The 11,687-nt window shown below is 48.4% G+C and overlaps 1 protein-coding gene across 4 annotated transcripts in view; it reads left to right on the top strand.

Moving 5' to 3' along the window:
• The first annotated feature begins 4,163 nt into the window (after positions 1-4,163).
• Positions 4,164-11,687, top strand: part of VANGL2 (VANGL planar cell polarity protein 2) — a 52,772-nt gene continuing 45,248 nt past the window's right edge. For 2 of the 4 annotated variants that reach the window (XM_055583854.1, XM_055583852.1), the window contains exons 1-2: positions 4,164-4,287; positions 5,493-5,692. The gene's annotated coding sequence lies outside the window, so the exon portion shown is untranslated. Of the gene's footprint in view, positions 4,288-5,492; positions 5,693-5,998; positions 6,856-6,895; positions 7,012-11,687 lie in introns of those variants that run through there. The other 2 variants (XM_055583851.1, XM_055583853.1) reach the window with 2 other exon arrangements.

Raw genomic sequence — 11,687 nt, 5'->3', positions numbered from 1 at the left:
CCAGACCCCAACTCTGCCTCCCACCCTCTTTCTACCCCGTTCCAGCTTCTCCTGCCCATAGTAGGGAGGGGGCATGAGAACAGGAAGGGGGAAGGCTGGGATTAGAGTGGGGTGGGCATTTTCTTAAGCATCTCAGTCTAGCCCTGGGAGGCAGGGGCTCGGGGAGTTAACTCCTCTGAGGGGCATCTCAGTAGCTGGGAACTGTGGGAAAACTCCCTGTTTTCTATGTCTCTCCTGAGGCTTAGCATATACAAACCTCGGTTCTTACTTGGTAGTGAGTGCCTTGCCCTCTCTGAGCTATTTGGCCCTCTCCCTTCCCCTTCCACCCAACCATCCCGATTTGCTTCTTCCTTGTGTGCAGCTAGAAGAAGGGAAACCTAGATCTTGGGGTAGGGGAGCATGTCCCCAGACTCAGCCCAGAGTATCTGCAAAAGGGCCCGGCAGTGGGTGGGCTGGATCTCATGTCTGCTTCCTCCTCCCCCGCCCACCACAAAGATGTGAGAAGCCCACACTGATTTCTCTGTCGGGTGCAGGGGTTATGCCCCATTATTGCCCTCTGGGAAAGCTCAGCTCTTCTGCCCCATGACTTGTTTATTGTATTGTTTTCTCTTTCCTTAAGCTGCCTTTAGCAGGGGAGAGACCCCTACCCCACCCCCACCTTGAGGCCTTCTTGTCCCCGCCCTCCCCCCAGGTTGCTGAGCCCACCTGCTCACTAGCTGGGGTCAGTGATGGAATGAAGGGCCAGAGAACCTGTGTAGAAGAGATGCGATCTCACACTCCCCATGTTCCACCTCCCTCACACCAAACTCCTAGCTCTACAAGGATGTTATTTATTTACGTATTTATTTATTCATCTATTTATTTACTTATTTATTTATAAATATTGCTATTTATTGCCGAGTCGTGCACTTTGGGGTAGAGTGAGGAGGCTCCTGGCAGCCCTCGCCTGGCCTCTCTTACTTCCTCCCTGGTTATTCCCTTCCCTTTCTTGTTCCTTCTGCAACTCCAGGTGTGTGGGGGATCCCTTTCCCTCACCACACCCATATCCCCTCCTAGGACCCATCTGTCCTGATACCCTAATCCTTGGGATGATACCCCCTTTACCTTTCCAGCACTCCTGGATCCTTCTTCAGCTTCCTTCATCCCCAGACAATCCCACCCCAGTCCTGCCTGCTTCTTTTCTCTTTCTAACCTTCCCCTAGGATCCTCACTTCTTCCTAAGAACCTCTCCCCAACAGTGGGCCCTCAGGGGTCTGTGTCCCATGTGTGAGTCCCTCCTGTTGAAATTCTGATTTCATATACAAGGAGAAATTAAAGTGACCTCATTCTAGCACCAGGTATGGCTGTGGATCATTCGACCGGGTTGGGACGCTGGCTTGCAGGTTATGGTAGGGCAGGCATTGAGGGTCCCAAGCTTTGAAGACTTCTTATGGGGTCACGAGAGCTCATTATGGTGGGAAAATGAAAAAAGAGAGAAGAGGGGTGCCAGAGTGTGTAGGGGAATGTGTAGCAGGTCCTAGGCTCCTCCACCTAGAGTGGAGTGCCTCCATCTTGATCCCCATCCAGGAACACCTACTGACTCTTCTGATGTTGTGCTTCTGCTCCTGTGCTCTGTGGATCAGAGAAGGAGCTGAGTGTCCTAGTGAAACCCATGGTAAATGTGTGTCTGTGGGTCCCTGCTGCTGGGCTATGCAACAATTCGTGCTGTGGCTATGAATCATTATTGCCTCTGAGCTGGGTCAAAATTCCTCGCGGTCACAGTTCTTGGCCCATTTTGTGTTCCTCAGCTTTTGGATGCTGGAAAGAACACAGTGGAGCCCCCGGGACTAAGAGGGAAATAGGGGCAGGGATGCAAAGGGGAGCTGAAGGAATAGCAAAGGAGTCCTGGGAGCAGCTCTAAAGCTACCTTATAGTTGAGGGAACTAGAGTCCAGAGAGGAAAAGAGCCTTGCCTAAAGTCACACAGCTAGTTAGGGGAAGAGAGGAAGTTCACACCCAGATTTTTCTGTGTCCTATACTGCCAGTACCTCTCTGCTTCTCTGAAGTGACCCAGCCTGCCAGGTGCTGCTCTAGGGACTCCTATTTTAACAGGAACTTCGATAAACTAGAGAGTATTCAGAGCTGTGTGGTCAAGAAGGCACCACACACTTCACGTCTGTGAAGTCTGGAAATAACTTCACAGAAGGAACAGGTGAAACACGGAGGATATGTGTCTTTACAAGTGTAGAAAAAGTGAATGTTGTTCAATTGTGTCCAACTTTGGTGACCCCATGGACTGTAGCCCACCAGGCTCCTCTGTCCATGGAGTTTTCCAGGCAAGAATACGGGAGTGGGTAGCCATTTCCTTCTCCAAGGGATCTTCCCAACCCAGGGATTGAATTTATTGAACAATCCAGGTCTCATGCACTGCCGGCAGGTTCTTTACCGTCTGAGCCACCAGGGAAGCCCTTTACAAGTGTGGACTTAGGGATAATAGGATACCCATCTTCAAATATTGAAAGAAAAACAAAAACAGACATTCTATGAGGCCCCAGGAGGCAGAATGAAGACCAGCAGGTGGAAGTGACAGGAAACAGATTTTTAACTCCAAAAAACTTTGCAACATCTGGAGCTGTCCAGCAGTGGGAGTGCCTGCCTCAAGGAGGAGGAGTCCAAATAGGCAGAATTACCAGTGAGCCATTCCTGCCCAGATGAAACACTGGCTAGGTAGACTTGAAGACCCTTTTCAACCATAAGCTCGCAACACTGGGTGGAAAATGCTGGGATGTCCTTCAGCACGTGATAGGTGCTGTTGTCATCTCTGATGGGCAAAGGATGACATCAGCAGCAGGAGCAGTTTGAGTTAGACTCAGGGAGGAACTCCCATAGAGGAAGAGGCTGATATTTAGAGGAAATGTGTTCTGCCTAGAGCCCGGCAAGAGGGAGGGCTGAGCAGAGACCAGGGAGAATCTGAGGACTACAAGGGGCCAGGGCTGGAAGGGAACACAGAATTTGCGGACTCCAACACCCTTGTTAAAGAGCCAGTAAAATGCAAAGGTGATGGAACTCCTCCACGATGGTGGATTTAGAACCGGTGTCTTCCATTCCTGGCCCCGAGGTCGTTGTGCTTTCCCCTGCACAGCAACCTCAGTCCCCTGAGCGCCCTGCCTCTCTCTCAACACTGTGTCCTGCTGGAAAGCAGAAGGGGTTACTGGGCCCCTCCCCTCAAGGATCCCTGAGGGCCTGGAGGTGGTGAGAGGGGGCAGCTGCAGCTGTTCTGCTGCTAGCTCCGAATTTCTTCAGATAATCAATTGGCCTCGGCTGCTGCTCTGCTCCACGGGACTGGAGATGGAGGAGGTGGGAGTGGGAGGGGGAAGGGAGCAGGGGACCAGGCCCTGGGAGAGGAGACTCTCAGGGAGGTAGAAGTCCCTGGATGAGGGGAGAGAGAGCACTCCGGGGCTAACATTCAGGGAGCGGGGAGGAACAGGTTAGTAGAGGAAGCATCTGGGGGGTCCTCATTTCACAACCTCCAAAATGCAGCACGTGGGGCCAGTGGGTGGGCAGGGCTGGTTTGGAGGCACCTGGCAAATGGGTCTTACCCATTCCTCCTCCAGCCCCTTCCCATCAAGCCCCGCCCCTTTCAGCTTTCCAAGTCCTCTGCCATCCCCGGTTGACTCCAGCCTTGACCCTCCCGTGCTGTCTGTCATAATTACTCCCCTCTGCCCTTTTATCCGTAAACTCCACCCCTAGTGACAGACAGCAGGGCCTCAGGGGTTTGAAAGGATGAAGGGGACCTCTTAGCCACTCCTCCCGTCCCTCACACACACACACACCCACACACACTGTGTAGGCTGCCAGGCATATGGCCCCTTTGTACCCACACAATGGAGACCCTGCCTGTGCCCCTTTCATCTGGGCACAGGGCTCCTCTCCCTCTTTCACTCACCTTCCTTCCTTCCCAGTGCGGGGCTGGCCTTCTTTGCCTTCTCTTTCTGACTCCTGCTTTCTTATGTCCTTTCCATAAGCTCTTGAAATCTGATTGAGTGAGGATTGGAGGCAGGAGAAAGAAGCTGACAGGAAGGTCACAATCCCTGAATGCTAGTTTGCCAGAGAGAAGAGGGAAGAGAGCAGAGAGGGAGCTGGGGAGAAGGGAGGTAGTGTGGTGGCCACAGCAGAACCAGCAGCGTTGTGCCGGAGGGGAGAGAATGCCCTGTGGCCTAGCCCCATCCTTGACTTTTATGCTTTGTGCCATAATGAGCAAAGCATGTGCCTCCCTGCGCCTCAACTTCCTCCTCTGCCACATGGGAAGGTAAGACCTGCCTCGCAGGGATGCTGAATCATCACTGATTCAATGGACACGAACTTGGGCAAACTCCGGGAGATGGTGAGGGATAGGGAAGCCTGGCATGCTGCAGTCCATGGGGTCGAAAAGAGTCGGACACGACTTGGCCCCTGAAAAACAACACAGGGATGTTAGGAAGGTTAAATGAGATCATCCTGGCGGTGCTTAGCATGATGAAGTGAAGTGAAGTGAAGTGGCTTAGTCGTGGCCAACTCTTTGTGATCCCATGGACTGTAGCCTATTAGCCTCCTCCATCCATGGGATTTTCCAGGCAAGAGTGCTGGAGTGGATTGCCATTTCCTTCCCCAGGGGATCTTCCCCACCCAGGGATCGAACCCAGGTCTCCCGCATTGTGGGCTGACGCTTTACCGTCGGAGCCACTAGGGAATACGTGCTCACTTAGGGCACCTCAGGGGCTGTAAGTAAGAGGGCCGACCTGTACTGTTGCCCGGTTTGTGCCGTGTACCGTGTGCCAGGCCAGAGAAGACAAAGGGCCACCAGACTAGCTGTGCCCTTGGTGCCAGGGAGGATGCATGGCTCCTCCAAGAGGTGGCCTTGGAATCAAGCTCCCTGTGTGGGTTCCTGGGCATCAGTCAGGAGTCCAACCAAAAACTCAAGAGTCCTGACCATCTTGGAAACCATGATAGAGTAGGAGGGGACTAGAGACTTGGTGGGGGGCACTAGAGAATGGGATCCCTTAGCCCAGGCTTCTCTGGAAAGTTGAGTAGAGCCAAAGTCTGGCATCTGCTAAACTGAGGATGGAGACAGTGCCGTTGAGGAGAAGAGGGAGTGGGTGCGGAGGAAGCTGAAAAAGAGGAAGTCCTGGGTCAGGGAATATGATCAGAAGGCGGCGTTGGTTGGACCTCTTGCTCCTCCTCTTCCCTGGTCTTCACTTAAAGCAGGTTTCTTTAAGCCAGTTCTGATTGTTTCTTGTGGAGCACTGCCCCCTACTGGCCACAGTTAGGGAATGTTCTCACATTTATCCCTCTGGCTGGGACCTGCTGTGCTGTGCTTGGTTGCTCAGTCTTTGCGACCCCATGGACGATACTGCAACCCGCCAGGCTCCTCTGTCCATGGGATTCTCCAGGCAAGAATACTGGAGTGGGTTGCCATGCCTTCCCCCAGGGGATCTTCCCAAGCTAGGGATCAAACCCAGGTGTTCCACATTGCAGGTGGATTCTTTACCATCTGAGCCACCAGGGAAGCCCTTATAAATACACATATACATGCTGTGCTGTGCTTAAGCGTTTGAATGTGGGAGCTGCTAAGAAACAGGAAAAGAGAAGACCATGCTGGACTGGGGACAAAGGATGAAGGAGATGTGGTGGGACCTGCAATCCAAACTCCTGTTCTTGCCAGAGGTTTCTGGAAGGTGAATGTGGGTTGATTGATGTCTGGGGATAAATAAAGATAGAAATTCATGGGTGTTTCATTTACATATAACAGTGCTGTATAATTTTCAGATTGTTTTTTCCTGTGTTCCTTTTTATTCATTTTGTGTGTGTGTGTGTGTGTGTGTGTTTTCTGTGTCTGCGGACGCTTGGCTGCTGCTTTGGCAGCTGTATGTGCATGTCGGTGTGCTTGTTTTTCTGTCATTTTTCATATTGGAATCTAAGTGACAATTATCAGGTACGGTGCAGAGGCCCGAAGCTGTTTAACTTCCTCTCCTTCCCTCTAGGTCTTACTTCTGCCTCTCAGCTCCATCAGCCTCATGGTTATTTACAGGTGACAGTCTTCCTGCCCTGCTTTGATTATTCCAAGCAGGAGAGCCTTGTGTTGCTTTAATCTGGGACTCTTGGGTTTCACCTGGTTCCCAAGTGAAGTGAGAGGGACCTAAGACGAGTACCTCTCTGCCATCCTTACTGGCGATTATACTCCAGCCTTCTTTTATAACCTTGTAGCTGTCTCCTTCACGAGTCAATCCCATTTAATTCAGTACATTGTCCGTTTATTAGCTAGCCAATGTGGGCTAGACACTGTTGTAGTTTCTGAAATACAGGCCTACACTCTCCTCACTATCTGCTGGGGCGGCAGACATGGAAACATGCATTTCCTGAGGATGAAAAGCCTATGCAAGGAACAGAAGTCAGGCTTTATTCAGAGGGAGTGTTGATGAGGAAGGAAGCAGGTAAAATCTGAGCTGGGTTTCAAAGACTGAAGGGGATTTGCCAGATCTATGAAGGTGCTTGCAGAGAATTCTGCAGTGTGTTGCCAGGACCCCCCTTTACAAATCTCCTCCTTCCCTGGACAAAGCGTTCGCCTCCCCAGATACAGCAGTGTTGACCCACAGCCAAGCCTGTCCAGAGTTGCCTGTGGAGGAGGAAAGCCATCTTGCTTCAGGCTGCATGCCCTCCCTAGGCAGTGTGCACGCAAGGGCTGCTTGGTGTGTGGGTTCACACAGCCCCCTTCCAGGGACAGCCATGAAGGGCTAGCCCAGCTTGAGAATCCCCATGGGATTGCCGGATGCCTCTTCTGCAGTCGCAGTGTATTTCAACTTCTCTTGCAGCTTAATCCAGCCTCTCTCACACCTAACAGGTATTCCTGAGTTCCCTCCGGGAAGCGCCCTCCTGCGTATACCTCAGTGCGTAAGAATCTCTTTTCCAGGAAACCCAACTTGAGACAGCGGTATTCCAGGTAGAAGGCACTGTGCGTAGGAAGGCATGGAGGCCTGAAGAGGCCTTGTGAGCAACGGTACATTGTGAACAGTCTGGTATTGTTAGGACTTAAAAATACAGTGGGCTGGTGTGGCAGGAAGTGATGAATGGCAGTGGTGTTTGTTATGCTAGGGAGCATGTCCTTTGCCACATGGAGATGGGAAAATAGTAAATGCTGTCTGTGAGTGTGTGTTCAGTTGCTTCAGTTGTGTCTGACACTTTGTGACTCTGTGGGCTGTAGCCCACCAGGCTCCTCTACTCGTGGGATTCTCCAGGCAAAAATACTGGAGTGGGTTGCCATGCCTTCCTCCAGGTGATCTTCCTGACCCTGGGATGGAACACGTGTATCCTGTATTGCAGCCACCTGGGAAGCCCAGTAAATGTTATCTAGCAGGGTGGATAAACGCTCAGATTTGCAGTTTAGAAATATCACTCTAAGGTCAGTTCTGAAGGCAAACAAGCAGCAGTAGGCTCTGTGCTGTGAACAGTTTTAGAGGGTCAGGTGAGAGGAAAAGAGAGTCTCTTTAGGCAGTGGCAGAGGGCATGGAGAGGAGAGGACAGATTTAGGAAAGCTGTTTAAATGTAGATTCAGTGGGACTTGGTGATTTATGAAACATGTTAGGTTAGGAGACAGCTGCCAGGTTTCTGGCTTGGGAGCCCGAATGAACGGTGGTACTACCTTCCAAAACCAACGACGTGGAGGGAGGGACCGTGGGAGGCTGCGGCGGGGATGCTGGCAGTGATGGTGATACACTAAGGGCACGATGAACAAGAGCTGCCGAGGGCGGACTCCCTGGCGGGTCAGGGGCTAAGGCTCCACGCTCCCAGTTCAGGGGGCTCAGGCTGTCTCCCTGGTCAGAGAGATCCCACATGCGGCAACTAAATGTTCGCATGACACAACCGAGAGGTTCCCGAGTGCTGCAACTAGGACCTGCTGCAGCCACATCAATACATATTTTTTTTTTAAGAGCCATTGAAGAACTGTCCAGAAAGAAGCTAGTTCTCTGGGTTTGTGACTAAAGAGCTGGGCCTCTTTACTAGGATAGCTCCCAGAAATCTCCACCTTCATAACCTTAAACTGGCCTCCTTATTCTCTCCACCCCTCAACCCAACTTTTCCCTTGGTATTCTTAAATGAATAATGAACCATCCACATGCAATTGCCCTGACTGTCACACTTTTCTTTCCTTCTGCTCCCACCTCCAATCCACCATCAACATCTATCCATTCTGCTTTCTAAAGCAGACTTGGAACTGTTTTTGTATTTCCACCAGTACCACCCCTGCTTTTGTCTGCCTGGACCATGGCAGCTGCCAAGCTGTTTCCTTGCTTCTTGGCTTCCTTTCCTTAAGTCCACCCACCAGACTGCCACCAGTGATCCACCCCCAGTGCATATCTAATCAGGACAGTTCTAGACTCAGATCCTTTCAGTTCAGTTCAGTCGCTCAGTCGTGGCTGACTCTTTGCAACCCCATGAATTGCAGCACGCCAGGCCTCCCTGTCCACACCAACTCCCTGAGTTCACCCAAACTCATCAGATCCTTTAGTGGCTCCCTATTATTTCTAGCAGACCCATTGGAAAAGACCCTGATGCTGGGAAAGATTAAAAGCAAAAGGAGAAGAGGGCGGCAGGGGATAAGATGATGAGATAGCATCACCAACTCAATGGACATGAATCTGAGCAAACTCTGGGATAGTGAAGGACAGGGAAGCCTGGTGTGTTGCAGTCCATGATCAAAGAGTTGGACGTGACTTAGAGACTGAACAACAACAACATTGTTTCTGGAATAAAATCCAAATTCTTCAACATGGCATGAAAGTCCCTTCATGGTGCAGCTCCTGCAAACCTTTCCACCCCAACTATTAATACTATCCCATCCTTCACACTTTGTGCTCTGATGTTCTAAGGAAGTCTCTGACACATTCCACATCGTTCCCAGCTTCTGTGCCTTTGCTCGTGTGGTTTCTCTGCTTACTGCACCTACGTCTGTCCTACTCATCCTTCAAGACAACAGAGATGTTTTCTCTTCCAGGACATCCCAAACTTGGCTCCTCCTGCTTCCTCTTACTTTCAATGCATGTTTCTGTGCACATCTCAATCACCAAGTTGAATTGTACTGAGATCATCTACCTACTATCACATGGGTTTTGGTGTGACCTGGAGTGAGTTACTTGAAATCTTCAAATATCTGTATTCTTATTAGAGATAACATGTAAAGCCCTTAACCCCATGTTAATGCATAACAAAGGTCAATATGCAGTGGTTATATTAGGAGAAATTATGCTTTTATTGTTGCTATATTGTCTGAACATGCACCTGTTACCATTTACCTTGAGAATATGTATTCATCTATTCCAGTCCATTTGACTTTTCAGATGAAGTTCTCATAAGTTATTTTCTATACTATTTCCAACCACACACGAGTGTACATTTCTTCATACCCTTCATAGCAAAGGATATTATCATTCTTTTTAAATTTTTTCTAACTTTATGGGCAAAAGAAATATCAAATTTTTCTTCAACAAGAATTTTCCTTATCTGAGGTTGATGATAATTTCATATGCTTATTAGATGTTTGTGTTTATTCTGTGAATTGCCTGTTCATTTCACTGGCTTATTGAAAAAAGCTTCTTCATTTATCTTTTCAAAATTTTTATGCAATATTTTTGCTTTTAAAAATACAATTGAGGACTTCCCTGGTAGTTCAGTGATAAAGAATATACTTTCTAATGCAGGGGATGCAGTTTGATCCCTGGTTGGCGATCTAAGATCCCACATGCTGTGGGGAACTAAGCTGCTGTACTGCAACTGAGACCTGAAACAGCCAAATCAATGCATAAGCATAAAATAAAATAATACAGTTGATTTTAAGTAAAACAAAAATGTTTCTGTTCTGCTTTTGTTCAACTGCAATGATTTTATCAAATAAATGCCTCAGTTTGTGGCACACTGAATGATTTGTCCATGCCCCACTTTTTGTTGCACCCTCTTTCCCCATCCTTGACCCTATTTTCCTTGCCACCCCTCCCACAGGAATCTACTCATTTACTTAGTGCATGTCTTTGAATCTCCCTTTCATCCCCTTATTGATGCATGAGTGTATCCATGATCAGTGCATTACATTATTTGCATGTTTCTATATTTCAGGACAATACTGTGATGTATAATATATCTTATTTTTTTATTTTTACTGAACATTGTGTTTTAAAATCCTATTCCGCTGTTCCTGTGAGATGGAATCTAAAGCTCAATATATGGGCTTCAGAAAGTGAAGAGGAACTAAAAAGCCTCTCGATGAAGGTGAAAGTGGAGAGTGAAAAAGTTGGCTTAAAGCTCAACATTCAGAAAATGAAGATCATGGCATCCGCTCCCATCACTTCATGGGAAATAGATGGGGAAACAGTGGAAACAGTGTAAGACTTTATTTTTCTGGGCTCCAAAATCACTGCAGATGGTGACTGCAGCCATGAAATTAAAAGACGCTTACTCCTTGGAAGGAAAGTTATGACCAACCTAGATAGCATATTCAAAAGCAGAGACATTACTTTGCCAACAAAGGTCTGTCTAGACAAGGCTATGGTTTTTCCTGTGGTCATGTATGGATGTGAGAGTTGGACTGTGAAGAAGGCTGAGTGCCGAAGAATTGCTGCTTTTGAACTGTGTTGTTGGAGAAGACTCTTGAGAGTCCCTTGGACTGCAAGGAGATCCAACCAGTCCATTCTGAAGGAGATCAGCCCTGGGATTTCTTTGGAAGGAATTTTGCTAAAGCCGAAACTCCAGTACTTTGGCCACCTCATGTGAAGAGTTGACTCATTAGAAAAGACTTTGATGCTGGGAGGGATTGGGGACAAGAGGAGTAGCGGACGACAAAGGATGAGATGGCTGGATGGCATCACTGACTCGATGGACATGAGTCTGAGTGAACTCCGGGAGTTGGTGTTGGACAGGGAGGCCTGGCGTGCTGCGATTCATGGGGTCGCAAAGAGTCAGACACGACTGAGCGACTGATCTGATCTGATCTGATGGCTCAGTAGTAAAAAAATCTGCCTGCAGTGCAGGTGATGCAGGAGACACGGGTTCGATCCCTGGTCAGGAAGAGCCCCTGGAGAAGGGCATGGCAACCCACTCCAGTATTCTTGCCTGGAGAATCCCATGGACAGAGGAGCCAGGCAGGCTACTGTCCACAGGGTTGCAGAGAGTCTAACACGACTGAAGTGACTGAACATATGTTGAACTAGTTCTTTTTTTATCTGCATATGCCATATGCATATACTATTGATACCATGTATTCATTATATAAGATCTTCCCCCAGTTTTTTCCTGCAATGGATATCCTTGAATATATCAGTTTATTTATCCTTTGCAGGGTCATTTTTGGTGATTATATCCCTAGGAATGGAACTGGGTTATAGACTACACACATATTTAATTTTATGAGACACCTCTAAACTGTACTATAAGACGTATCAACGCATCTTCATACCAGCAGCTTGTGATGGTCTCTAATTCCTACCACCTCACTAGCAAGTGACATTATTCTGCTTGTAAGTTTTGCTGTTCAGGTAGAGGTAAAGTGGTAAGTATTGTTTTACTGTTTTGTTTGATTGTTGGGGATTTTCTAATTGATTGTAGGATTATAGGATTGTAAAATCTATGGAATTATAGATACTAACTATTTTGCCATGCAAAACATTTTTATTTAGTCAAATTTAT

Source organism: Bubalus kerabau, chromosome 6, assembly GCF_029407905.1.
Source record: "Bubalus kerabau isolate K-KA32 ecotype Philippines breed swamp buffalo chromosome 6, PCC_UOA_SB_1v2, whole genome shotgun sequence".
NCBI lineage: Eukaryota > Metazoa > Chordata > Mammalia > Artiodactyla > Bovidae > Bubalus > Bubalus kerabau.
The sequence above is the reverse complement of the archived record's forward strand: the minus strand, read 5'-3'. Positions and strand labels throughout refer to the sequence as shown.